The following is a 27,774-nucleotide window of genomic DNA, read 5'->3' as shown; positions in this document are numbered from 1 at the left end:
ATCGCATATGCATATTTGCATTTCTAAAAACACAGAAACAATCCTGCACGTGTGCAGTATGGTTTTAAGCAATAAAGTAGAAAAGCAAAGGGCAAATGGCTGAATCTGTGGTGAAGACGCAGCAGTGTATATGGCTCCAAAAAAGCAAGCAATGACAGCCTGTGCCCTGCAGCCCAAACCAGCCTATGCGTTTAGCTTATGCAGTGGTCCATGGAAACATGAAGTCCCTCCACGTGCAACATACTGGGGGCCGACATTTTGTGCTGGCCACCATTTTGGGACGGCCGACATTTTGTGGCGAGGGGGGAGTGCTCATATCGCAGTGCTCCTCTGATTGGCTGCACGCTGTTCGAGCCACCTGCCCTTCGTGCGCTCGCTGATTGGTGGCTGGCTGATTTGGGCTGGGAAGCGCTAAATGTGAAAATGCCGATCTACGATACTTGCAGTCTGTGTGTGTGTACGGATACGTGTATGTGTATGCACACATAAATGCAAATATCAGTAAATATACCCCATGCTTTTCTACACAGACACACTTTTTAATACACACGATCCCATTTCTTTACTTTCCTGTAATCATATATGCATATTTGCATTTCTGAAAACACAGAAACAGTAGTGCACGTGTGCAGTATGCTTTTAAGCAATAAAGGCAAAAAAAGCAAGGGGCAAACAGCTGAATCTTGGGTTAAGACCCAGCAGCATATATGGCTCCAAAAAGGAAGATGACAACATATGATACAATGACAGCCTGTGCCAGATCTCGCCTGGCAATGCTGATGCTCTTCTCCACAGTGCTGACAGCAGCCGAGGCTGAACAGATCAGAGAAACAAGTTCAGCTGCTGCTGCCAAGATTGCCTTGCATTTGCAGGAAAAAGTCCTCACTTGCACTGCCAAACTTCTGCAACAGCACTTCTGGGAGAAGGAAGCGCAGCTCCTGTTGCCAAGGACCAGAAACGCCGCTGGCTCTGAAGAGCAGAGCTGCCGAAGGCACTACCTCGAGCTCCCAGCACTGTCCTCCTTGCCACCGGCCACAAAGGAGCAACACCGCTTGGAACCAAGGAATCCTTTCAGTGCTAAGCATTCTTATTCTGCAGCAAGCCGAACATGCTCCACACACAGCAACGTGCTCCACAGACGGGGCATTTGGCAGCCTTGCCTTTGCCTTAGAAGAGACGTTCCTCAAGCTTCTCTTGAAACTCACGTGACAGAAACCACCCTGACCGCCTGGACACGACTTGGCTCAGCCAGAAGCTTGAGCGGGTTACTGAGACACCTCTTGCGGCAGGCCATCAGCGGCCCCTGTCACCGCTCCCAGGCTTCCAAGAACCTCCCACCAGTCCTACCCTCCAGCAGGCAGAACGCCCCTGCCTCCGCCCAAGTACGCCTTCTCTTGTGACTGGCAGCCCAAACCGGCCTCTGTGTCTAGCTTCTGCAGCGGCCATGGGAACAAGAAATCCCTCCCCGTGCAGCACACTGGGGGCCGACATTTTGTGCCAGGGAGGGCGTGCTCTTCTCACCGTGCCTCTCCGATTGGCTGTGTGCTGTTCGAGCCACGTGCCCTGCGCTCGCCCGCTGATTGGTGGCCCGCTGCCTTTCGGCCGGGAAGCGCTAAATGCGAAAATCTCTATCTACGACACGTGCTGTGTGTGCGTGTACGGACACGTGTATGTATATCCACGCATAAATGTAAACACGAGTAAATACACGCAGCGGTTTTCTACACAGGCACACTATTTATGGACACGTACATGTATACATTCATTTGCTTACCTGTAATCGCATATGCATATTTGCATTTCTAAAAACACAGAAACAATCCTGCACGTGTGCAGTATGGTTTTAAGCAATAAAGTAGAAAAGCAAAGGGCAAATGGCTGAATCTGTGGTGAAGACGCAGCAGTGTATATGGCTCCAAAAAAGCAAGCAATGACAGCCTGTGCCCTGCAGCCCAAACCAGCCTATGCGTTTAGCTTATGCAGTGGTCCATGGAAACATGAAGTCCCTCCACGTGCAACATACTGGGGGCCGACATTTTGTGCTGGCCACCATTTTGGGACGGCCGACATTTTGTGGCGAGGGGGGAGTGCTCATATCGCAGTGCTCCTCTGATTGGCTGCACGCTGTTCGAGCCACCTGCCCTTCGTGCGCTCGCTGATTGGTGGCTGGCTGATTTGGGCTGGGAAGCGCTAAATGTGAAAATGCCGATCTACGATACTTGCAGTCTGTGTGTGTGTACGGATACGTGTATGTGTATGCACACATAAATGCAAATATCAGTAAATATACCCCATGCTTTTCTACACAGACACACTTTTTAATACACACGATCCCATTTCTTTACTTTCCTGTAATCATATATGCATATTTGCATTTCTGAAAACACAGAAACAGTAGTGCACGTGTGCAGTATGCTTTTAAGCAATAAAGGCAAAAAAAGCAAGGGGCAAACAGCTGAATCTTGGGTTAAGACCCAGCAGCATATATGGCTCCAAAAAGGAAGCGTACAATGACAGCCTGTGCCAGATCTCGCCTGGCAATGCTGATGCTCTTCTCCACAGTGCTGACAGCAGCCGAGGCTGAACAGATCAGAGAAACAAGTTCAGCTGCTGCTGCCAAGATTGCCTTGCATTTGCAGGAAAAAGTCCTCACTTGCACTGCCAAACTTCTGCAACAGCACTTCTGGGAGAAGGAAGCGCAGCTCCTGTTGCCAAGGACCAGAAACGCCGCTGGCTCTGAAGAGCAGAGCTGCCGAAGGCACTACCTCGAGCTCCCAGCACTGTCCTCCTTGCCACCGGCCACAAAGGAGCAACACCGCTTGGAACCAAGGAATCCTTTCAGTGCTAAGCATTCTTATTCTGCAGCCGAACATGCTCCACACACAGCAACGTGCTCCACAGACGGGGCATTTGGCAGCCTTGCCTTTGCCTTAGAAGAGACGTTCCTCAAGCTTCTCTTGAAACTCACGTGACAGAAACCACCCTGACCGCCTGGACACGACTTGGCTCAGCCAGAAGCTTGAGCGGGTTACTGAGACACCTCTTGCGGCAGGCCATCAGCGGCCCCTGTCACCGCTCCCAGGCTTCCAAGAACCTCCCACCAGTCCTACCCTCCAGCAGGCAGAACGCCCCTGCCTCCGCCCAAGTACGCCTTCTCTTGTGACTGGCAGCCCAAACCGGCCTCTGTGTCTAGCTTCTGCAGTGGCCATGGGAACAAGAAATCCCTCCCCGTGCAGCACACTGGGGGCCGACATTTTGTGCCAGGGAGGGCGTGCTCTTCTCACCGTGCCTCTCCGATTGGCTGCGTGCTGTTCGAGCCACGTGCCCTGCGCTCGCCCGCTGATTGGTGGCCCGCTGCCTTTCGGCCGGGAAGCGCTAAATGCGAAAATCTCTATCTACGACACGTGCTGTGTGTGCGTGTACGGACACGTGTATGTATATCCACGCATAAATGTAAACACGAGTAAATACACGCAGCGGTTTTCTACACAGGCACACTATTTATGGACACGTACATGTATACATTCATTTGCTTACCTGTAATCGCATATGCATATTTGCATTTCTAAAAACACAGAAACAATCCTGCACGTGTGCAGTATGGTTTTAAGCAATAAAGTAGAAAAGCAAAGGGCAAATGGCTGAATCTGTGGTGAAGACGCAGCAGTGTATATGGCTCCAAAAAAGCAAGCAATGACAGCCTGTGCCCTGCAGCCCAAACCAGCCTATGCGTTTAGCTTATGCAGTGGTCCATGGAAACATGAAGTCCCTCCACGTGCAACATACTGGGGGCCGACATTTTGTGCTGGCCACCATTTTGGGACGGCCGACATTTTGTGGCGAGGGGGGAGTGCTCATATCGCAGTGCTCCTCTGATTGGCTGCACGCTGTTCGAGCCACCTGCCCTTCGTGCGCTCGCTGATTGGTGGCTGGCTGATTTGGGCTGGGAAGCGCTAAATGTGAAAATGCCGATCTACGATACTTGCAGTCTGTGTGTGTGTACGGATACGTGTATGTGTATGCACACATAAATGCAAATATCAGTAAATATACCCCATGCTTTTCTACACAGACACACTTTTTAATACACACGATCCCATTTCTTTACTTTCCTGTAATCATATATGCATATTTGCATTTCTGAAAACACAGAAACAGTAGTGCACGTGTGCAGTATGCTTTTAAGCAATAAAGGCAAAAAAAGCAAGGGGCAAACAGCTGAATCTTGGGTTAAGACCCAGCAGCATATATGGCTCCAAAAAGGAAGCGTACAATGACAGCCTGTGCCAGATCTCGCCTGGCAATGCTGATGCTCTTCTCCACAGTGCTGACAGCAGCCGAGGCTGAACAGATCAGAGAAACAAGTTCAGCTGCTGCTGCCAAGATTGCCTTGCATTTGCAGGAAAAAGTCCTCACTTGCACTGCCAAACTTCTGCAACAGCACTTCTGGGAGAAGGAAGCGCAGCTCCTGTTGCCAAGGACCAGAAACGCCGCTGGCTCTGAAGAGCAGAGCTGCCGAAGGCACTACCTCGAGCTCCCAGCACTGTCCTCCTTGCCACCGGCCACAAAGGAGCAACACCGCTTGGAACCAAGGAATCCTTTCAGTGCTAAGCATTCTTATTCTGCAGCAAGCCGAACATGCTCCACACACAGCAACGTGCTCCACAGACGGGGCATTTGGCAGCCTTGCCTTTGCCTTAGAAGAGACGTTCCTCAAGCTTCTCTTGAAACTCACGTGACAGAAACCACCCTGACCGCCTGGACACGACTTGGCTCAGCCAGAAGCTTGAGCGGGTTACTGAGACACCTCTTGCGGCAGGCCATCAGCGGCCCCTGTCACCGCTCCCAGGCTTCCAAGAACCTCCCACCAGTCCTACCCTCCAGCAGGCAGAACGCCCCTGCCTCCGCCCAAGTACGCCTTCTCTTGTGACTGGCAGCCCAAACCGGCCTCTGTGTCTAGCTTCTGCAGCGGCCATGGGAACAAGAAATCCCTCCCCGTGCAGCACACTGGGGGCCGACATTTTGTGCCAGGGAGGGCGTGCTCTTCTCACCGTGCCTCTCCGATTGGCTGCGTGCTGTTCGAGCCACGTGCCCTGCGCTCGCCCGCTGATTGGTGGCCCACTGCCTTTCGGCCGGGAAGCGCTAAATGCGAAAATCTCTATCTACGACACGTGCTGTGTGTGCGTGTACGGACACGTGTATGTATATCCACGCATAAATGTAAACACGAGTAAATACACGCAGCGGTTTTCTACACAGGCACACTATTTATGGACACGTACATGTATACATTCATTTGCTTACCTGTAATCGCATATGCATATTTGCATTTCTAAAAACACAGAAACAATCCTGCACGTGTGCAGTATGGTTTTAAGCAATAAAGTAGAAAAGCAAAGGGCAAATGGCTGAATCTGTGGTGAAGACGCAGCAGTGTATATGGCTCCAAAAAAGCAAGCAATGACAGCCTGTGCCCTGCAGCCCAAACCAGCCTATGCGTTTAGCTTATGCAGTGGTCCATGGAAACATGAAGTCCCTCCACGTGCAACATACTGGGGGCCGACATTTTGTGCTGGCCACCATTTTGGGACGGCCGACATTTTGTGGCGAGGGGGGAGTGCTCATATCGCAGTGCTCCTCTGATTGGCTGCACGCTGTTCGAGCCACCTGCCCTTCGTGCGCTCGCTGATTGGTGGCTGGCTGATTTGGGCTGGGAAGCGCTAAATGTGAAAATGCCGATCTACGATACTTGCAGTCTGTGTGTGTGTACGGATACGTGTATGTGTATGCACACATAAATGCAAATATCAGTAAATATACCCCATGCTTTTCTACACAGACACACTTTTTAATACACACGATCCCATTTCTTTACTTTCCTGTAATCATATATGCATATTTGCATTTCTGAAAACACAGAAACAGTAGTGCACGTGTGCAGTATGCTTTTAAGCAATAAAGGCAAAAAAAGCAAGGGGCAAACAGCTGAATCTTGGGTTAAGACCCAGCAGCATATATGGCTCCAAAAAGGAAGCGTACAATGACAGCCTGTGCCAGATCTCGCCTGGCAATGCTGATGCTCTTCTCCACAGTGCTGACAGCAGCCGAGGCTGAACAGATCAGAGAAACAAGTTCAGCTGCTGCTGCCAAGATTGCCTTGCATTTGCAGGAAAAAGTCCTCACTTGCACTGCCAAACTTCTGCAACAGCACTTCTGGGAGAAGGAAGCGCAGCTCCTGTTGCCAAGGACCAGAAACGCCGCTGGCTCTGAAGAGCAGAGCTGCCGAAGGCACTACCTCGAGCTCCCAGCACTGTCCTCCTTGCCACCGGCCACAAAGGAGCAACACCGCTTGGAACCAAGGAATCCTTTCAGTGCTAAGCATTCTTATTCTGCAGCAAGCCGAACATGCTCCACACACAGCAACGTGCTCCACAGACGGGGCATTTGGCAGCCTTGCCTTTGCCTTAGAAGAGACGTTCCTCAAGCTTCTCTTGAAACTCACGTGACAGAAACCACCCTGACCGCCTGGACACGACTTGGCTCAGCCAGAAGCTTGAGCGGGTTACTGAGACACCTCTTGCGGCAGGCCATCAGCGGCCCCTGTCACCGCTCCCAGGCTTCCAAGAACCTCCCACCAGTCCTACCCTCCAGCAGGCAGAACGCCCCTGCCTCCGCCCAAGTACGCCTTCTCTTGTGACTGGCAGCCCAAACCGGCCTCTGTGTCTAGCTTCTGCAGCGGCCATGGGAACAAGAAATCCCTCCCCGTGCAGCACACTGGGGGCCGACATTTTGTGCCAGGGAGGGCGTGCTCTTCTCACCGTGCCTCTCCGATTGGCTGCGTGCTGTTCGAGCCACGTGCCCTGCGCTCGCCCGCTGATTGGTGGCCCGCTGCCTTTCGGCCGGGAAGCGCTAAATGCGAAAATCTCTATCTACGACACGTGCTGTGTGTGCGTGTACGGACACGTGTATGTATATCCACGCATAAATGTAAACACGAGTAAATATACGCAGCGGTTTTCTACACAGGCACACTATTTATGGACACGTACATGTATACATTCATTTGCTTACCTGTAATCGCATATGCATATTTGCATTTCTAAAAACACAGAAACAATCCTGCACGTGTGCAGTATGGTTTTAAGCAATAAAGTAGAAAAGCAAAGGGCAAATGGCTGAATCTGTGGTGAAGACGCAGCAGTGTATATGGCTCCAAAAAAGCAAGCAATGACAGCCTGTGCCCTGCAGCCCAAACCAGCCTATGCGTTTAGCTTATGCAGTGGTCCATGGAAACATGAAGTCCCTCCACGTGCAACATACTGGGGGCCGACATTTTGTGCTGGCCACCATTTTGGGACGGCCGACATTTTGTGGCGAGGGGGGAGTGCTCATATCGCAGTGCTCCTCTGATTGGCTGCACGCTGTTCGAGCCACCTGCCCTTCGTGCGCTCGCTGATTGGTGGCTGGCTGATTTGGGCTGGGAAGCGCTAAATGTGAAAATGCCGATCTACGATACTTGCAGTCTGTGTGTGTGTACGGATACGTGTATGTGTATGCACACATAAATGCAAATATCAGTAAATATACCCCATGCTTTTCTACACAGACACACTTTTTAATACACACGATCCCATTTCTTTACTTTCCTGTAATCATATATGCATATTTGCATTTCTGAAAACACAGAAACAGTAGTGCACGTGTGCAGTATGCTTTTAAGCAATAAAGGCAAAAAAAGCAAGGGGCAAACAGCTGAATCTTGGGTTAAGACCCAGCAGCATATATGGCTCCAAAAAGGAAGCGTACAATGACAGCCTGTGCCAGATCTCGCCTGGCAATGCTGATGCTCTTCTCCACAGTGCTGACAGCAGCCGAGGCTGAACAGATCAGAGAAACAAGTTCAGCTGCTGCTGCCAAGATTGCCTTGCATTTGCAGGAAAAAGTCCTCACTTGCACTGCCAAACTTCTGCAACAGCACTTCTGGGAGAAGGAAGCGCAGCTCCTGTTGCCAAGGACCAGAAACGCCGCTGGCTCTGAAGAGCAGAGCTGCCGAAGGCACTACCTCGAGCTCCCAGCACTGTCCTCCTTGCCACCGGCCACAAAGGAGCAACACCGCTTGGAACCAAGGAATCCTTTCAGTGCTAAGCATTCTTATTCTGCAGCAAGCCGAACATGCTCCACACACAGCAACGTGCTCCACAGACGGGGCATTTGGCAGCCTTGCCTTTGCCTTAGAAGAGACGTTCCTCAAGCTTCTCTTGAAACTCACGTGACAGAAACCACCCTGACCGCCTGGACACGACTTGGCTCAGCCAGAAGCTTGAGCGGGTTACTGAGACACCTCTTGCGGCAGGCCATCAGCGGCCCCTGTCACCGCTCCCAGGCTTCCAAGAACCTCCCACCAGTCCTACCCTCCAGCAGGCAGAACGCCCCTGCCTCCGCCCAAGTACGCCTTCTCTTGTGACTGGCAGCCCAAACCGGCCTCTGTGTCTAGCTTCTGCAGCGGCCATGGGAACAAGAAATCCCTCCCCGTGCAGCACACTGGGGGCCGACATTTTGTGCCAGGGAGGGCGTGCTCTTCTCACCGTGCCTCTCCGATTGGCTGCGTGCTGTTCGAGCCACGTGCCCTGCGCTCGCCCGCTGATTGCTGGCCCGCTGCCTTTCGGCCGGGAAGCGCTAAATGCGAAAATCTCTATCTACGACACGTGCTGTGTGTGCGTGTACGGACACGTGTATGTATATCCACGCATAAATGTAAACACGAGTAAATACACGCAGCGGTTTTCTACACAGGCACACTATTTATGGACACGTACATGTATACATTCATTTGCTTACCTGTAATCGCATATGCATATTTGCATTTCTAAAAACACAGAAACAATCCTGCACGTGTGCAGTATGGTTTTAAGCAATAAAGTAGAAAAGCAAAGGGCAAATGGCTGAATCTGTGGTGAAGACGCAGCAGTGTATATGGCTCCAAAAAAGCAAGCAATGACAGCCTGTGCCCTGCAGCCCAAACCAGCCTATGCGTTTAGCTTATGCAGTGGTCCATGGAAACATGAAGTCCCTCCACGTGCAACATACTGGGGGCCGACATTTTGTGCTGGCCACCATTTTGGGACGGCCGACATTTTGTGGCGAGGGGGGAGTGCTCATATCGCAGTGCTCCTCTGATTGGCTGCACGCTGTTCGAGCCACCTGCCCTTCGTGCGCTCGCTGATTGGTGGCTGGCTGATTTGGGCTGGGAAGCGCTAAATGTGAAAATGCCGATCTACGATACTTGCAGTCTGTGTGTGTGTACGGATACGTGTATGTGTATGCACACATAAATGCAAATATCAGTAAATATACCCCATGCTTTTCTACACAGACACACTTTTTAATACACACGATCCCATTTCTTTACTTTCCTGTAATCATATATGCATATTTGCATTTCTGAAAACACAGAAACAGTAGTGCACGTGTGCAGTATGCTTTTAAGCAATAAAGGCAAAAAAAGCAAGGGGCAAACAGCTGAATCTTGGGTTAAGACCCAGCAGCATATATGGCTCCAAAAAGGAAGCGTACAATGACAGCCTGTGCCAGATCTCGCCTGGCAATGCTGATGCTCTTCTCCACAGTGCTGACAGCAGCCGAGGCTGAACAGATCAGAGAAACAAGTTCAGCTGCTGCTGCCAAGATTGCCTTGCATTTGCAGGAAAAAGTCCTCACTTGCACTGCCAAACTTCTGCAACAGCACTTCTGGGAGAAGGAAGCGCAGCTCCTGTTGCCAAGGACCAGAAACGCCGCTGGCTCTGAAGAGCAGAGCTGCCGAAGGCACTACCTCGAGCTCCCAGCACTGTCCTCCTTGCCACCGGCCACAAAGGAGCAACACCGCTTGGAACCAAGGAATCCTTTCAGTGCTAAGCATTCTTATTCTGCAGCAAGCCGAACATGCTCCACACACAGCAACGTGCTCCACAGACGGGGCATTTGGCAGCCTTGCCTTTGCCTTAGAAGAGACGTTCCTCAAGCTTCTCTTGAAACTCACGTGACAGAAACCACCCTGACCGCCTGGACACGACTTGGCTCAGCCAGAAGCTTGAGCGGGTTACTGAGACACCTCTTGCGGCAGGCCATCAGCGGCCCCTGTCACCGCTCCCAGGCTTCCAAGAACCTCCCACCAGTCCTACCCTCCAGCAGGCAGAACGCCCCTGCCTCCGCCCAAGTACGCCTTCTCTTGTGACTGGCAGCCCAAACCGGCCTCTGTGTCTAGCTTCTGCAGAGGCCATGGGAACAAGAAATCCCTCCCCGTGCAGCACACTGGGGGCCGACATTTTGTGCCAGGGAGGGCGTGCTCTTCTCACCGTGCCTCTCTGATTGGCTGCGTGCTGTTCGAGCCACGTGCCCTGCGCTCGCCCGCTGATTGCTGGCCCGCTGCCTTTCGGCCGGGAAGCGCTAAATGCGAAAATCTCTATCTACGACACGTGCTGTGTGTGCGTGTACGGACACGTGTATGTATATCCACGCATAAATGTAAACACGAGTAAATACACGCAGCGGTTTTCTACACAGGCACACTATTTATGGACACGTACATGTATACATTCATTTGCTTACCTGTAATCGCATATGCATATTTGCATTTCTAAAAACACAGAAACAATCCTGCACGTGTGCAGTATGGTTTTAAGCAATAAAGTAGAAAAGCAAAGGGCAAATGGCTGAATCTGTGGTGAAGACGCAGCAGTGTATATGGCTCCAAAAAAGCAAGCAATGACAGCCTGTGCCCTGCAGCCCAAACCAGCCTATGCGTTTAGCTTATGCAGTGGTCCATGGAAACATGAAGTCCCTCCACGTGCAACATACTGGGGGCCGACATTTTGTGCTGGCCACCATTTTGGGACGGCCGACATTTTGTGGCGAGGGGGGAGTGCTCATATCGCAGTGCTCCTCTGATTGGCTGCACGCTGTTCGAGCCACCTGCCCTTCGTGCGCTCGCTGATTGGTGGCTGGCTGATTTGGGCTGGGAAGCGCTAAATGTGAAAATGCCGATCTACGATACTTGCAGTCTGTGTGTGTGTACGGATACGTGTATGTGTATGCACACATAAATGCAAATATCAGTAAATATACCCCATGCTTTTCTACACAGACACACTTTTTAATACACACGATCCCATTTCTTTACTTTCCTGTAATCATATATGCATATTTGCATTTCTGAAAACACAGAAACAGTAGTGCACGTGTGCAGTATGCTTTTAAGCAATAAAGGCAAAAAAAGCAAGGGGCAAACAGCTGAATCTTGGGTTAAGACCCAGCAGCATATATGGCTCCAAAAAGGAAGCGTACAATGACAGCCTGTGCCAGATCTCGCCTGGCAATGCTGATGCTCTTCTCCACAGTGCTGACAGCAGCCGAGGCTGAACAGATCAGAGAAACAAGTTCAGCTGCTGCTGCCAAGATTGCCTTGCATTTGCAGGAAAAAGTCCTCACTTGCACTGCCAAACTTCTGCAACAGCACTTCTGGGAGAAGGAAGCGCAGCTCCTGTTGCCAAGGACCAGAAACGCCGCTGGCTCTGAAGAGCAGAGCTGCCGAAGGCACTACCTCGAGCTCCCAGCACTGTCCTCCTTGCCACCGGCCACAAAGGAGCAACACCGCTTGGAACCAAGGAATCCTTTCAGTGCTAAGCATTCTTATTCTGCAGCAAGCCGAACATGCTCCACACACAGCAACGTGCTCCACAGACGGGGCATTTGGCAGCCTTGCCTTTGCCTTAGAAGAGACGTTCCTCAAGCTTCTCTTGAAACTCACGTGACAGAAACCACCCTGACCGCCTGGACACGACTTGGCTCAGCCAGAAGCTTGAGCGGGTTACTGAGACACCTCTTGCGGCAGGCCATCAGCGGCCCCTGTCACCGCTCCCAGGCTTCCAAGAACCTCCCACCAGTCCTACCCTCCAGCAGGCAGAACGCCCCTGCCTCCGCCCAAGTACGCCTTCTCTTGTGACTGGCAGCCCAAACCGGCCTCTGTGTCTAGCTTCTGCAGCGGCCATGGGAACAAGAAATCCCTCCCCGTGCAGCACACTGGGGGCCGACATTTTGTGCCAGGGAGGGCGTGCTCTTCTCACCGTGCCTCTCCGATTGGCTGCGTGCTGTTCGAGCCACGTGCCCTGCGCTCGCCCGCTGATTGCTGGCCCGCTGCCTTTCGGCCGGGAAGCGCTAAATGCGAAAATCTCTATCTACGACACGTGCTGTGTGTGCGTGTACGGACACGTGTATGTATATCCACGCATAAATGTAAACACGAGTAAATACACGCAGCGGTTTTCTACACAGGCACACTATTTATGGACACGTACATGTATACATTCATTTGCTTACCTGTAATCGCATATGCATATTTGCATTTCTAAAAACACAGAAACAATCCTGCACGTGTGCAGTATGGTTTTAAGCAATAAAGTAGAAAAGCAAAGGGCAAATGGCTGAATCTGTGGTGAAGACGCAGCAGTGTATATGGCTCCAAAAAAGCAAGCAATGACAGCCTGTGCCCTGCAGCCCAAACCAGCCTATGCGTTTAGCTTATGCAGTGGTCCATGGAAACATGAAGTCCCTCCACGTGCAACATACTGGGGGCCGACATTTTGTGCTGGCCACCATTTTGGGACGGCCGACATTTTGTGGCGAGGGGGGAGTGCTCATATCGCAGTGCTCCTCTGATTGGCTGCACGCTGTTCGAGCCACCTGCCCTTCGTGCGCTCGCTGATTGGTGGCTGGCTGATTTGGGCTGGGAAGCGCTAAATGTGAAAATGCCGATCTACGATACTTGCAGTCTGTGTGTGTGTACGGATACGTGTATGTGTATGCACACATAAATGCAAATATCAGTAAATATACCCCATGCTTTTCTACACAGACACACTTTTTAATACACACGATCCCATTTCTTTACTTTCCTGTAATCATATATGCATATTTGCATTTCTGAAAACACAGAAACAGTAGTGCACGTGTGCAGTATGCTTTTAAGCAATAAAGGCAAAAAAAGCAAGGGGCAAACAGCTGAATCTTGGGTTAAGACCCAGCAGCATATATGGCTCCAAAAAGGAAGCGTACAATGACAGCCTGTGCCAGATCTCGCCTGGCAATGCTGATGCTCTTCTCCACAGTGCTGACAGCAGCCGAGGCTGAACAGATCAGAGAAACAAGTTCAGCTGCTGCTGCCAAGATTGCCTTGCATTTGCAGGAAAAAGTCCTCACTTGCACTGCCAAACTTCTGCAACAGCACTTCTGGGAGAAGGAAGCGCAGCTCCTGTTGCCAAGGACCAGAAACGCCGCTGGCTCTGAAGAGCAGAGCTGCCGAAGGCACTACCTCGAGCTCCCAGCACTGTCCTCCTTGCCACCGGCCACAAAGGAGCAACACCGCTTGGAACCAAGGAATCCTTTCAGTGCTAAGCATTCTTATTCTGCAGCAAGCCGAACATGCTCCACACACAGCAACGTGCTCCACAGACGGGGCATTTGGCAGCCTTGCCTTTGCCTTAGAAGAGACGTTCCTCAAGCTTCTCTTGAAACTCACGTGACAGAAACCACCCTGACCGCCTGGACACGACTTGGCTCAGCCAGAAGCTTGAGCGGGTTACTGAGACACCTCTTGCGGCAGGCCATCAGCGGCCCCTGTCACCGCTCCCAGGCTTCCAAGAACCTCCCACCAGTCCTACCCTCCAGCAGGCAGAACGCCCCTGCCTCCGCCCAAGTACGCCTTCTCTTGTGACTGGCAGCCCAAACCGGCCTCTGTGTCTAGCTTCTGCAGAGGCCATGGGAACAAGAAATCCCTCCCCGTGCAGCACACTGGGGGCCGACATTTTGTGCCAGGGAGGGCGTGCTCTTCTCACCGTGCCTCTCCGATTGGCTGCGTGCTGTTCGAGCCACGTGCCCTGCGCTCGCCCGCTGATTGCTGGCCCGCTGCCTTTCGGCCGGGAAGCGCTAAATGCGAAAATCTCTATCTACGACACGTGCTGTGTGTGCGTGTACGGACACGTGTATGTATATCCACGCATAAATGTAAACACGAGTAAATACACGCAGCGGTTTTCTACACAGGCACACTATTTATGGACACGTACATGTATACATTCATTTGCTTACCTGTAATCGCATATGCATATTTGCATTTCTAAAAACACAGAAACAATCCTGCACGTGTGCAGTATGGTTTTAAGCAATAAAGTAGAAAAGCAAAGGGCAAATGGCTGAATCTGTGGTGAAGACGCAGCAGTGTATATGGCTCCAAAAAAGCAAGCAATGACAGCCTGTGCCCTGCAGCCCAAACCAGCCTATGCGTTTAGCTTATGCAGTGGTCCATGGAAACATGAAGTCCCTCCACGTGCAACATACTGGGGGCCGACATTTTGTGCTGGCCACCATTTTGGGACGGCCGACATTTTGTGGCGAGGGGGGAGTGCTCATATCGCAGTGCTCCTCTGATTGGCTGCACGCTGTTCGAGCCACCTGCCCTTCGTGCGCTCGCTGATTGGTGGCTGGCTGATTTGGGCTGGGAAGCGCTAAATGTGAAAATGCCGATCTACGATACTTGCAGTCTGTGTGTGTGTACGGATACGTGTATGTGTATGCACACATAAATGCAAATATCAGTAAATATACCCCATGCTTTTCTACACAGACACACTTTTTAATACACACGATCCCATTTCTTTACTTTCCTGTAATCATATATGCATATTTGCATTTCTGAAAACACAGAAACAGTAGTGCACGTGTGCAGTATGCTTTTAAGCAATAAAGGCAAAAAAAGCAAGGGGCAAACAGCTGAATCTTGGGTTAAGACCCAGCAGCATATATGGCTCCAAAAAGGAAGCGTACAATGACAGCCTGTGCCAGATCTCGCCTGGCAATGCTGATGCTCTTCTCCACAGTGCTGACAGCAGCCGAGGCTGAACAGATCAGAGAAACAAGTTCAGCTGCTGCTGCCAAGATTGCCTTGCATTTGCAGGAAAAAGTCCTCACTTGCACTGCCAAACTTCTGCAACAGCACTTCTGGGAGAAGGAAGCGCAGCTCCTGTTGCCAAGGACCAGAAACGCCGCTGGCTCTGAAGAGCAGAGCTGCCGAAGGCACTACCTCGAGCTCCCAGCACTGTCCTCCTTGCCACCGGCCACAAAGGAGCAACACCGCTTGGAACCAAGGAATCCTTTCAGTGCTAAGCATTCTTATTCTGCAGCAAGCCGAACATGCTCCACACACAGCAACGTGCTCCACAGACGGGGCATTTGGCAGCCTTGCCTTTGCCTTAGAAGAGACGTTCCTCAAGCTTCTCTTGAAACTCACGTGACAGAAACCACCCTGACCGCCTGGACACGACTTGGCTCAGCCAGAAGCTTGAGCGGGTTACTGAGACACCTCTTGCGGCAGGCCATCAGCGGCCCCTGTCACCGCTCCCAGGCTTCCAAGAACCTCCCACCAGTCCTACCCTCCAGCAGGCAGAACGCCCCTGCCTCCGCCCAAGTACGCCTTCTCTTGTGACTGGCAGCCCAAACCGGCCTCTGTGTCTAGCTTCTGCAGCGGCCATGGGAACAAGAAATCCCTCCCCGTGCAGCACACTGGGGGCCGACATTTTGTGCCAGGGAGGGCGTGCTCTTCTCACCGTGCCTCTCCGATTGGCTGCGTGCTGTTCGAGCCACGTGCCCTGCGCTCGCCCGCTGATTGGTGGCCCGCTGCCTTTCGGCCGGGAAGCGCTAAATGCGAAAATCTCTATCTACGACACGTGCTGTGTGTGCGTGTACGGACACGTGTATGTATATCCACGCATAAATGTAAACACGAGTAAATACACGCAGCGGTTTTCTACACAGGCACACTATTTATGGACACGTACATGTATACATTCATTTGCTTACCTGTAATCGCATATGCATATTTGCATTTCTAAAAACACAGAAACAATCCTGCACGTGTGCAGTATGGTTTTAAGCAATAAAGTAGAAAAGCAAAGGGCAAATGGCTGAATCTGTGGTGAAGACGCAGCAGTGTATATGGCTCCAAAAAAGCAAGCAATGACAGCCTGTGCCCTGCAGCCCAAACCAGCCTATGCGTTTAGCTTATGCAGTGGTCCATGGAAACATGAAGTCCCTCCACGTGCAACATACTGGGGGCCGACATTTTGTGCTGGCCACCATTTTGGGACGGCCGACATTTTGTGGCGAGGGGGGAGTGCTCATATCGCAGTGCTCCTCTGATTGGCTGCACGCTGTTCGAGCCACCTGCCCTTCGTGCGCTCGCTGATTGGTGGCTGGCTGATTTGGGCTGGGAAGCGCTAAATGTGAAAATGCCGATCTACGATACTTGCAGTCTGTGTGTGTGTACGGATACGTGTATGTGTATGCACACATAAATGCAAATATCAGTAAATATACCCCATGCTTTTCTACACAGACACACTTTTTAATACACACGATCCCATTTCTTTACTTTCCTGTAATCATATATGCATATTTGCATTTCTGAAAACACAGAAACAGTAGTGCACGTGTGCAGTATGCTTTTAAGCAATAAAGGCAAAAAAAGCAAGGGGCAAACAGCTGAATCTTGGGTTAAGACCCAGCAGCATATATGGCTCCAAAAAGGAAGCGTACAATGACAGCCTGTGCCAGATCTCGCCTGGCAATGCTGATGCTCTTCTCCACAGTGCTGACAGCAGCCGAGGCTGAACAGATCAGAGAAACAAGTTCAGCTGCTGCTGCCAAGATTGCCTTGCATTTGCAGGAAAAAGTCCTCACTTGCACTGCCAAACTTCTGCAACAGCACTTCTGGGAGAAGGAAGCGCAGCTCCTGTTGCCAAGGACCAGAAACGCCGCTGGCTCTGAAGAGCAGAGCTGCCGAAGGCACTACCTCGAGCTCCCAGCACTGTCCTCCTTGCCACCGGCCACAAAGGAGCAACACCGCTTGGAACCAAGGAATCCTTTCAGTGCTAAGCATTCTTATTCTGCAGCAAGCCGAACATGCTCCACACACAGCAACGTGCTCCACAGACGGGGCATTTGGCAGCCTTGCCTTTGCCTTAGAAGAGACGTTCCTCAAGCTTCTCTTGAAACTCACGTGACAGAAACCACCCTGACCGCCTGGACACGACTTGGCTCAGCCAGAAGCTTGAGCGGGTTACTGAGACACCTCTTGCGGCAGGCCATCAGCGGCCCCTGTCACCGCTCCCAGGCTTCCAAGAACCTCCCACCAGTCCTACCCTCCAGCAGGCAGAACGCCCCTGCCTCCGCCCAAGTACGCCTTCTCTTGTGACTGGCAGCCCAAACCGGCCTCTGTGTCTAGCTTCTGCAGCGGCCATGGGAACAAGAAATCCCTCCCCGTGCAGCACACTGGGGGCCGACATTTTGTGCCAGGGAGGGCGTGCTCTTCTCACCGTGCCTCTCCGATTGGCTGCGTGCTGTTCGAGCCACGTGCCCTGCGCTCGCCCGCTGATTGCTGGCCCGCTGCCTTTCGGCCGGGAAGCGCTAAATGCGAAAATCTCTATCTACGACACGTGCTGTGTGTGCGTGTACGGACACGTGTATGTATATCCACGCATAAATGTAAACACGAGTAAATACACGCAGCGGTTTTCTACACAGGCACACTATTTATGGACACGTACATGTATACATTCATTTGCTTACCTGTAATCGCATATGCATATTTGCATTTCTAAAAACACAGAAACAATCCTGCACGTGTGCAGTATGGTTTTAAGCAATAAAGTAGAAAAGCAAAGGGCAAATGGCTGAATCTGTGGTGAAGACGCAGCAGTGTATATGGCTCCAAAAAAGCAAGCAATGACAGCCTGTGCCCTGCAGCCCAAACCAGCCTATGCGTTTAGCTTATGCAGTGGTCCATGGAAACATGAAGTCCCTCCACGTGCAACATACTGGGGGCCGACATTTTGTGCTGGCCACCATTTTGGGACGGCCGACATTTTGTGGCGAGGGGGGAGTGCTCATATCGCAGTGCTCCTCTGATTGGCTGCACGCTGTTCGAGCCACCTGCCCTTCGTGCGCTCGCTGATTGGTGGCTGGCTGATTTGGGCTGGGAAGCGCTAAATGTGAAAATGCCGATCTACGATACTTGCAGTCTGTGTGTGTGTACGGATACGTGTATGTGTATGCACACATAAATGCAAATATCAGTAAATATACCCCATGCTTTTCTACACAGACACACTTTTTAATACACACGATCCCATTTCTTTACTTTCCTGTAATCATATATGCATATTTGCATTTCTGAAAACACAGAAACAGTAGTGCACGTGTGCAGTATGCTTTTAAGCAATAAAGGCAAAAAAAGCAAGGGGCAAACAGCTGAATCTTGGGTTAAGACCCAGCAGCATATATGGCTCCAAAAAGGAAGCGTACAATGACAGCCTGTGCCAGATCTCGCCTGGCAATGCTGATGCTCTTCTCCACAGTGCTGACAGCAGCCGAGGCTGAACAGATCAGAGAAACAAGTTCAGCTGCTGCTGCCAAGATTGCCTTGCATTTGCAGGAAAAAGTCCTCACTTGCACTGCCAAACTTCTGCAACAGCACTTCTGGGAGAAGGAAGCGCAGCTCCTGTTGCCAAGGACCAGAAACGCCGCTGGCTCTGAAGAGCAGAGCTGCCGAAGGCACTACCTCGAGCTCCCAGCACTGTCCTCCTTGCCACCGGCCACAAAGGAGCAACACCGCTTGGAACCAAGGAATCCTTTCAGTGCTAAGCATTCTTATTCTGCAGCAAGCCGAACATGCTCCACACACAGCAACGTGCTCCACAGACGGGGCATTTGGCAGCCTTGCCTTTGCCTTAGAAGAGACGTTCCTCAAGCTTCTCTTGAAACTCACGTGACAGAAACCACCCTGACCGCCTGGACACGACTTGGCTCAGCCAGAAGCTTGAGCGGGTTACTGAGACACCTCTTGCGGCAGGCCATCAGCGGCCCCTGTCACCGCTCCCAGGCTTCCAAGAACCTCCCACCAGTCCTACCCTCCAGCAGGCAGAACGCCCCTGCCTCCGCCCAAGTACGCCTTCTCTTGTGACTGGCAGCCCAAACCGGCCTCTGTGTCTAGCTTCTGCAGAGGCCATGGGAACAAGAAATCCCTCCCCGTGCAGCACACTGGGGGCCGACATTTTGTGCCAGGGAGGGCGTGCTCTTCTCACCGTGCCTCTCTGATTGGCTGCGTGCTGTTCGAGCCACGTGCCCTGCGCTCGCCCGCTGATTGCTGGCCCGCTGCCTTTCGGCCGGGAAGCGCTAAATGCGAAAATCTCTATCTACGACACGTGCTGTGTGTGCGTGTACGGACACGTGTATGTATATCCACGCATAAATGTAAACACGAGTAAATACACGCAGCGGTTTTCTACACAGGCACACTATTTATGGACACGTACATGTATACATTCATTTGCTTACCTGTAATCGCATATGCATATTTGCATTTCTAAAAACACAGAAACAATCCTGCACGTGTGCAGTATGGTTTTAAGCAATAAAGTAGAAAAGCAAAGGGCAAATGGCTGAATCTGTGGTGAAGACGCAGCAGTGTATATGGCTCCAAAAAAGCAAGCAATGACAGCCTGTGCCCTGCAGCCCAAACCAGCCTATGCGTTTAGCTTATGCAGTGGTCCATGGAAACATGAAGTCCCTCCACGTGCAACATACTGGGGGCCGACATTTTGTGCTGGCCACCATTTTGGGACGGCCGACATTTTGTGGCGAGGGGGGAGTGCTCATATCGCAGTGCTCCTCTGATTGGCTGCACGCTGTTCGAGCCACCTGCCCTTCGTGCGCTCGCTGATTGGTGGCTGGCTGATTTGGGCTGGGAAGCGCTAAATGTGAAAATGCCGATCTACGATACTTGCAGTCTGTGTGTGTGTACGGATACGTGTATGTGTATGCACACATAAATGCAAATATCAGTAAATATACCCCATGCTTTTCTACACAGACACACTTTTTAATACACACGATCCCATTTCTTTACTTTCCTGTAATCATATATGCATATTTGCATTTCTGAAAACACAGAAACAGTAGTGCACGTGTGCAGTATGCTTTTAAGCAATAAAGGCAAAAAAAGCAAGGGGCAAACAGCTGAATCTTGGGTTAAGACCCAGCAGCATATATGGCTCCAAAAAGGAAGCGTACAATGACAGCCTGTGCCAGATCTCGCCTGGCAATGCTGATGCTCTTCTCCACAGTGCTGACAGCAGCCGAGGCTGAACAGATCAGAGAAACAAGTTCAGCTGCTGCTGCCAAGATTGCCTTGCATTTGCAGGAAAAAGTCCTCACTTGCACTGCCAAACTTCTGCAACAGCACTTCTGGGAGAAGGAAGCGCAGCTCCTGTTGCCAAGGACCAGAAACGCCGCTGGCTCTGAAGAGCAGAGCTGCCGAAGGCACTACCTCGAGCTCCCAGCACTGTCCTCCTTGCCACCGGCCACAAAGGAGCAACACCGCTTGGAACCAAGGAATCCTTTCAGTGCTAAGCATTCTTATTCTGCAGCAAGCCGAACATGCTCCACACACAGCAACGTGCTCCACAGACGGGGCATTTGGCAGCCTTGCCTTTGCCTTAGAAGAGACGTTCCTCAAGCTTCTCTTGAAACTCACGTGACAGAAACCACCCTGACCGCCTGGACACGACTTGGCTCAGCCAGAAGCTTGAGCGGGTTACTGAGACACCTCTTGCGGCAGGCCATCAGCGGCCCCTGTCACCGCTCCCAGGCTTCCAAGAACCTCCCACCAGTCCTACCCTCCAGCAGGCAGAACGCCCCTGCCTCCGCCCAAGTACGCCTTCTCTTGTGACTGGCAGCCCAAACCGGCCTCTGTGTCTAGCTTCTGCAGCGGCCATGGGAACAAGAAATCCCTCCCCGTGCAGCACACTGGGGGCCGACATTTTGTGCCAGGGAGGGCGTGCTCTTCTCACCGTGCCTCTCCGATTGGCTGCGTGCTGTTCGAGCCACGTGCCCTGCGCTCGCCCGCTGATTGGTGGCCCGCTGCCTTTCGGCCGGGAAGCGCTAAATGCGAAAATCTCTATCTACGACACGTGCTGTGTGTGCGTGTACGGACACGTGTATGTATATCCACGCATAAATGTAAACACGAGTAAATACACGCAGCGGTTTTCTACACAGGCACACTATTTATGGACACGTACATGTATACATTCATTTGCTTACCTGTAATCGCATATGCATATTTGCATTTCTAAAAACACAGAAACAATCCTGCACGTGTGCAGTATGGTTTTAAGCAATAAAGTAGAAAAGCAAAGGGCAAATGGCTGAATCTGTGGTGAAGACGCAGCAGTGTATATGGCTCCAAAAAAGCAAGCAATGACAGCCTGTGCCCTGCAGCCCAAACCAGCCTATGCGTTTAGCTTATGCAGTGGTCCATGGAAACATGAAGTCCCTCCACGTGCAACATACTGGGGGCCGACATTTTGTGCTGGCCACCATTTTGGGACGGCCGACATTTTGTGGCGAGGGGGGAGTGCTCATATCGCAGTGCTCCTCTGATTGGCTGCACGCTGTTCGAGCCACCTGCCCTTCGTGCGCTCGCTGATTGGTGGCTGGCTGATTTGGGCTGGGAAGCGCTAAATGTGAAAATGCCGATCTACGATACTTGCAGTCTGTGTGTGTGTACGGATACGTGTATGTGTATGCACAAATAAATGCAAATATCAGTAAATATACCCCATGCTTTTCTACACAGACACACTTTTTAATACACACGATCCCATTTCTTTACTTTCCTGTAATCATATATGCATATTTGCATTTCTGAAAACACAGAAACAGTAGTGCACGTGTGCAGTATGCTTTTAAGCAATAAAGGCAAAAAAAGCAAGGGGCAAACAGCTGAATCTTGGGTTAAGACCCAGCAGCATATATGGCTCCAAAAAGGAAGCGTACAATGACAGCCTGTGCCAGATCTCGCCTGGCAATGCTGATGCTCTTCTCCACAGTGCTGACAGCAGCCGAGGCTGAACAGATCAGAGAAACAAGTTCAGCTGCTGCTGCCAAGATTGCCTTGCATTTGCAGGAAAAAGTCCTCACTTGCACTGCCAAACTTCTGCAACAGCACTTCTGGGAGAAGGAAGCGCAGCTCCTGTTGCCAAGGACCAGAAACGCCGCTGGCTCTGAAGAGCAGAGCTGCCGAAGGCACTACCTCGAGCTCCCAGCACTGTCCTCCTTGCCACCGGCCACAAAGGAGCAACACCGCTTGGAACCAAGGAATCCTTTCAGTGCTAAGCATTCTTATTCTGCAGCAAGCCGAACATGCTCCACACACAGCAACGTGCTCCACAGACGGGGCATTTGGCAGCCTTGCCTTTGCCTTAGAAGAGACGTTCCTCAAGCTTCTCTTGAAACTCACGTGACAGAAACCACCCTGACCGCCTGGACACGACTTGGCTCAGCCAGAAGCTTGAGCGGGTTACTGAGACACCTCTTGCGGCAGGCCATCAGCGGCCCCTGTCACCGCTCCCAGGCTTCCAAGAACCTCCCACCAGTCCTACCCTCCAGCAGGCAGAACGCCCCTGCCTCCGCCCAAGTACGCCTTCTCTTGTGACTGGCAGCCCAAACCGGCCTCTGTGTCTAGCTTCTGCAGTGGCCATGGGAACAAGAAATCCCTCCCCGTGCAGCACACTGGGGGCCGACATTTTGTGCCAGGGAGGGCGTGCTCTTCTCACCGTGCCTCTCCGATTGGCTGCGTGCTGTTCGAGCCACGTGCCCTGCGCTCGCCCGCTGATTGGTGGCCCGCTGCCTTTCGGCCGGGAAGCGCTAAATGCGAAAATCTCTATCTACGACACGTGCTGTGTGTGCGTGTACGGACACGTGTATGTATATCCACGCATAAATGTAAACACGAGTAAATACACGCAGCGGTTTTCTACACAGGCACACTATTTATGGACACGTACATGTATACATTCATTTGCTTACCTGTAATCGCATATGCATATTTGCATTTCTAAAAACACAGAAACAATCCTGCACGTGTGCAGTATGGTTTTAAGCAATAAAGTAGAAAAGCAAAGGGCAAATGGCTGAATCTGTGGTGAAGACGCAGCAGTGTATATGGCTCCAAAAAAGCAAGCAATGACAGCCTGTGCCCTGCAGCCCAAACCAGCCTATGCGTTTAGCTTATGCAGTGGTCCATGGAAACATGAAGTCCCTCCACGTGCAACATACTGGGGGCCGACATTTTGTGCTGGCCACCATTTTGGGACGGCCGACATTTTGTGGCGAGGGGGGAGTGCTCATATCGCAGTGCTCCTCTGATTGGCTGCACGCTGTTCGAGCCACCTGCCCTTCGTGCGCTCGCTGATTGGTGGCTGGCTGATTTGGGCTGGGAAGCGCTAAATGTGGACTTAGCTATCTATGATAAGTGTAGTTGGTGCAAGTCCATATACGTGTATATTTACCAATAAATTCAAATATTTGTAAATATAACAGTGGCTTTCTACACGGACACTATTACTTATACATGTATATATTTATTTACTTTACCTTTAATCCTATATTAATAATTTTATTTTTGGAGAAACTGATAGAAATAACTGTAGACCTGCAAAGGCATTTATACAGTGTACATAAAATGTCTATTCCTTAGCCCTGGTGGAGAACGCAATAATGTTTTTTGACGAAGAGTGGACTTTTGGACCACTCCCTTCAAATTGCTCCAGGAGCTTTGCCAACCGTTTGGGAAACAGAGCTCTGGTCTACCAGTCTGGTGAAAAAACAGTCGCAGCACAGGGGTGTTGCGGATGTCACCAGCTTGGGCCAGGTTATTTTGTGAAACAGAGCAGGCAGTCTGGTTTTAGTGACAAAACCTGTGAATACGTTAGCTGCTTCTGAGGTTGAGGTTACAAAGCAGCAAAGAGGAAAAACATTTACAACTGAACGTTGTTAGGAAAGAAATCCAGTTCCACAGAGTGGCCTTGATATACAAAAACAAAAGTACAAAAGAAAAAAAAAAAGAAAAAGAAAAAAAAAAGAAAAAGAAAAAGAAAAAGAAAAAGAAAAAGAAAAAGAAAAAGAAAAAGAAAAAGAAAAAGAAAAAGAAAAAGAAAAGCGATCAATCAAACGAACATAGAAGACTGATTTTTTCTGAGAAGTTTAAGGTGTTTCTAAAAACATATAAACAAGGAAAAAGAAGGAAGGAAAGAAGATAAAAAGAAGGAAGGAAACAAGGAAAGAAACAAATAAGAAATAAAAAAATGAAATGAAAACAAGGCTGGCAGGCAGGAAGGAAGGAAGGAAGGAAAAGGAAGGACAAGTAACTATGTAAAAGACAGAGAAAAAGAAAGAGAGAACGAGAGAAAGAGACAAAGACAGAAAGAAAGACAGAGAGAAAGAGAGAAAGTAAAAGAGAAAGAAGGAAAGAAAGAAAGAAGGAAAGAAAAGAAATAAATTTGCATTGTATCCATAAGAACCATTGCATCAAGAGCTCTCTGGAAGCCAAGGAGCCTGCAAAGCCCAGCACAGGCAGTGCCGTCAGCAGCCGTGCACAGCTTAGTGTCAGGGACAGGGTCCATCAGCATTCCCAGACAAAGAAGGGAATGAAAGAGGTCCAGACTCTGTCTAGGAAGTGCAGTCAGAGGAGATGGGGCTGGCGACAGGACTGGAGACAAGCTACGACATCTAGATGCAGGAGAGATCACTGCAGGAGCTGAGATACCCACAGCACAGATCTGAGCTGCTGCAAGGAAACGGGGCCAGAGACGGGATCGGGAGACTAAAGGCCCAAGTCTGAGCTCAGAAGGGGACTCCCACAGGTGTGATGGAATCACAGGGATGAAGATGCTCAGCTCCCTGATGCCGTTGTGCTGCAGCCTCGGTTCCCAGCAGAGGGCAGCCTTGCACCGTGCGGAGCTCCTTTTAACACTGACGTGCTGGGCTTGTGAGAGGCCACAGGTCTTCTAGGGATGCAAAGTACAGCTGTGTGCTTCAACTTCCTTTAAACTAACACACAAAAACAAAAGATAACAAACCGGAGAAAACAACAACAAACACACATCGAAGAAAATCTAAATAATGCAGCTTCCCATTCTTCTCAGTTAAACTAACACAATCTTTTAGATGAGAGACTGCTGCCTGCTGCAAATTATATTCCGTTACAGTTTTGCCTCCTCATCTGCAATTTGTGTTTCCTTTTCCCCAGTAACACCAAGTCACTGCCCTACCACCAGCTCAGAGACATAAACCGCAGGCTTTCTGTAAACCTGACACGTTACAAGGACTAGGTGAACAGACGCAACGTCATGTCATTCCCTGTTCTGAATAGGTAGATCCCCGTACAAGTTACAAATAGGAAGAAACCCTGCAAACACCCACAGAAATACTATGTCCGTCTTGACTAGTATGAAACTCTTATGTCTGGTAACTGAAAGTATCAGGTAAAGCAGGAAAGGAAGAAAGCAAGAGAGGGAGGGAGGGAGGGAGGGAGAAGGACAGAGAGTACGAGAGGAAGATAGGGAGAAGGGAAGAAAGCGGGAAAGAAAGAAAGTGAGAAAGGGAGAAAGCAAGAACGGAAGAAGAGAGAAAGGAAAGAGGCAAGGCAAGGCAAGGCAAGGCAAGGAAACAAGGGAACAAAAAGAAAAAGAAAAAAAAAAAAAAAAAAAGAAAGAAAGAAAAGAGAAATCGGCATTGTATCCAAAAGAACCATTGCATCAAGAGCTCTCTGCTCCCCAGGCAAAGGGGAGCCAGGAGCCTGCAAAGCCCAGCACAGGCAGTGCCCTCAGCAGCCGTGCACAGCTTAGTGTCAGGGACAGGGTCCATCAGCATTCCCAGACAAAGAAGGGAATGAAAGAGGTCCAGACTCTGTCTAGGAAGTGCAGTCAGAGGAGATGGGGCTGGCGACAGGACTGGAGACAAGCTACGACATCTAGATGCAGGAGAGATCACTGCAAGAGCTGAGATACCCACAGCACAGATCTGAGCTGCTGCAAGGAAACGGGGCCAGAGACGGGATCGGGAGACTAAAGGCCCAAGTCTGAGCTCAGAAGGGGACTCCCACAGGTGTGATGGAATCACAGGGATGAAGATGCTCAGCTCCCTGATGCCGTTGTGCTGCAGCCTCGGTTCCCAGCAGAGGGCAGCCTTGCACCGTGCGGAGCTCCTTTTAACACTGACGTGCTGGGCTTGTGAGAGGCCACAGGTCCTCTAGGGATGCAAAGTACAGCTGTGTGCTTCAACTTCCTTTAAACTAACACACAAAAACAAAAGATAACAAACCGGAGAAAACAACAACAAACACACATCGAAGAAAATCTAAATAATGCAGCTTCCCATTCTTCTCAGTTAAACTAACACAATCTTTTAGATGAGAGACTGCTGCCTGCTGCAAATTATATTCCGTTACAGTTTTGCCTCCTCATCTGCAATTTGTGTTTCCTTTTCCCCAGTAACACCAAGTCACTGCCCTACCACCAGCTCAGAGACATAAACCGCAGGCTTTCTGTAAACCTGACACGTTACAAGGACTAGGTGAACAGACGCAACGTCATGTCATTCCCTGTTCTGAATAGGTAGATCCCCGTACAAGTTACAAATAGGAAGAAACCCTGCAAACACCCACAGAAATACTATGTCCGTCTTGACTAGTATGAAACTCTTATGTCTGGTAACTGAAAGTATCAGGTAAAGCAGGAAAGGAAGAAAGCAAGAGAGGGAGGGAGGGAGGGAGGGAGGGAGAAGGACAGAGAGTACGAGAGGAAGATAGGGAGAAGGGAAGAAAGCGGGGAAGAAAGAAAGTGAGAAAGGGAGAAAGCAAGAACGGAAGAAGAGAGAAAGGAAAGAGGCAAGGCAAGGCAAGGCAAGGCAAGGAAACAAGGGAACAAAAAGAAAAAGAAAAAAAAAAAAAAAAAGAAAGAAAGAAAAGAGAAATCGGCATTGTATCCAAAAGAACCATTGCATCAAGAGCTCTCTGCTCCCCAGGCAAAGGGGAGACAGGAGCCTGCAAAGCCCAGCACAGGCAGTGCCCTCAGCAGCCGTGCACAGCTTAGTGTCAGGGACAGGGTCCATCAGCATTCCCAGACAAAGAAGGGAATGAAAGAGGTCCAGACTCTGTCTAGGAAGTGCAGTCAGAGGAGATGGGGCTGGCGACAGGACTGGAGACAAGCTACGACATCTAGATGCAGGAGAGATCACTGCAAGAGCTGAGATACCCACAGCACAGATCTGAGCTGCTGCAAGGAAACGGGGCCAGAGACGGGATCGGGAGACTAAAGGCCCAAGTCTGAGCTCAGAAGGGGACTCCCACAGGTGTGATGGAATCACAGGGATGAAGATGCTCAGCTCCCTGATGCCGTTGTGCTGCAGCCTCGGTTCCCAGCAGAGGGCAGCCTTGCACCGTGCGGAGCTCCTTTTAACACTGACGTGCTGGGCTTGTGAGAGGCCACAGATCCTCTAGGGATGCAAAGTACAGCTGTGTGCTTCAACTTCCTTTAAACTAACACACAAAAACAAAAGATAACAAACCGGAGAAAACAACAACAAACACACATCGAAGAAAATCTAAATAATGCAGCTTCCCATTCTTCTCAGTTAAACTAACACAATCTTTTAGATGAGAGACTGCTGCCTGCTGCAAATTATATTCCGTTACAGTTTTGCCTCCTCATCTGCAATTTGTGTTTCCTTTTCCCCAGTAACACCAAGTCACTGCCCTACCACCAGCTCAGAGACATAAACCGCAGGCTTTCTGTAAACCTGACACGTTACAAGGACTAGGTGAACAGA

This window comes from Aythya marila (assembly GCF_965140915.1).
Source record: "Aythya marila genome assembly, chromosome: Z".
Classification (NCBI taxonomy): Eukaryota; Metazoa; Chordata; class Aves; order Anseriformes; family Anatidae; genus Aythya; species Aythya marila.
Note: the sequence above shows the minus strand (reverse complement) of the source record.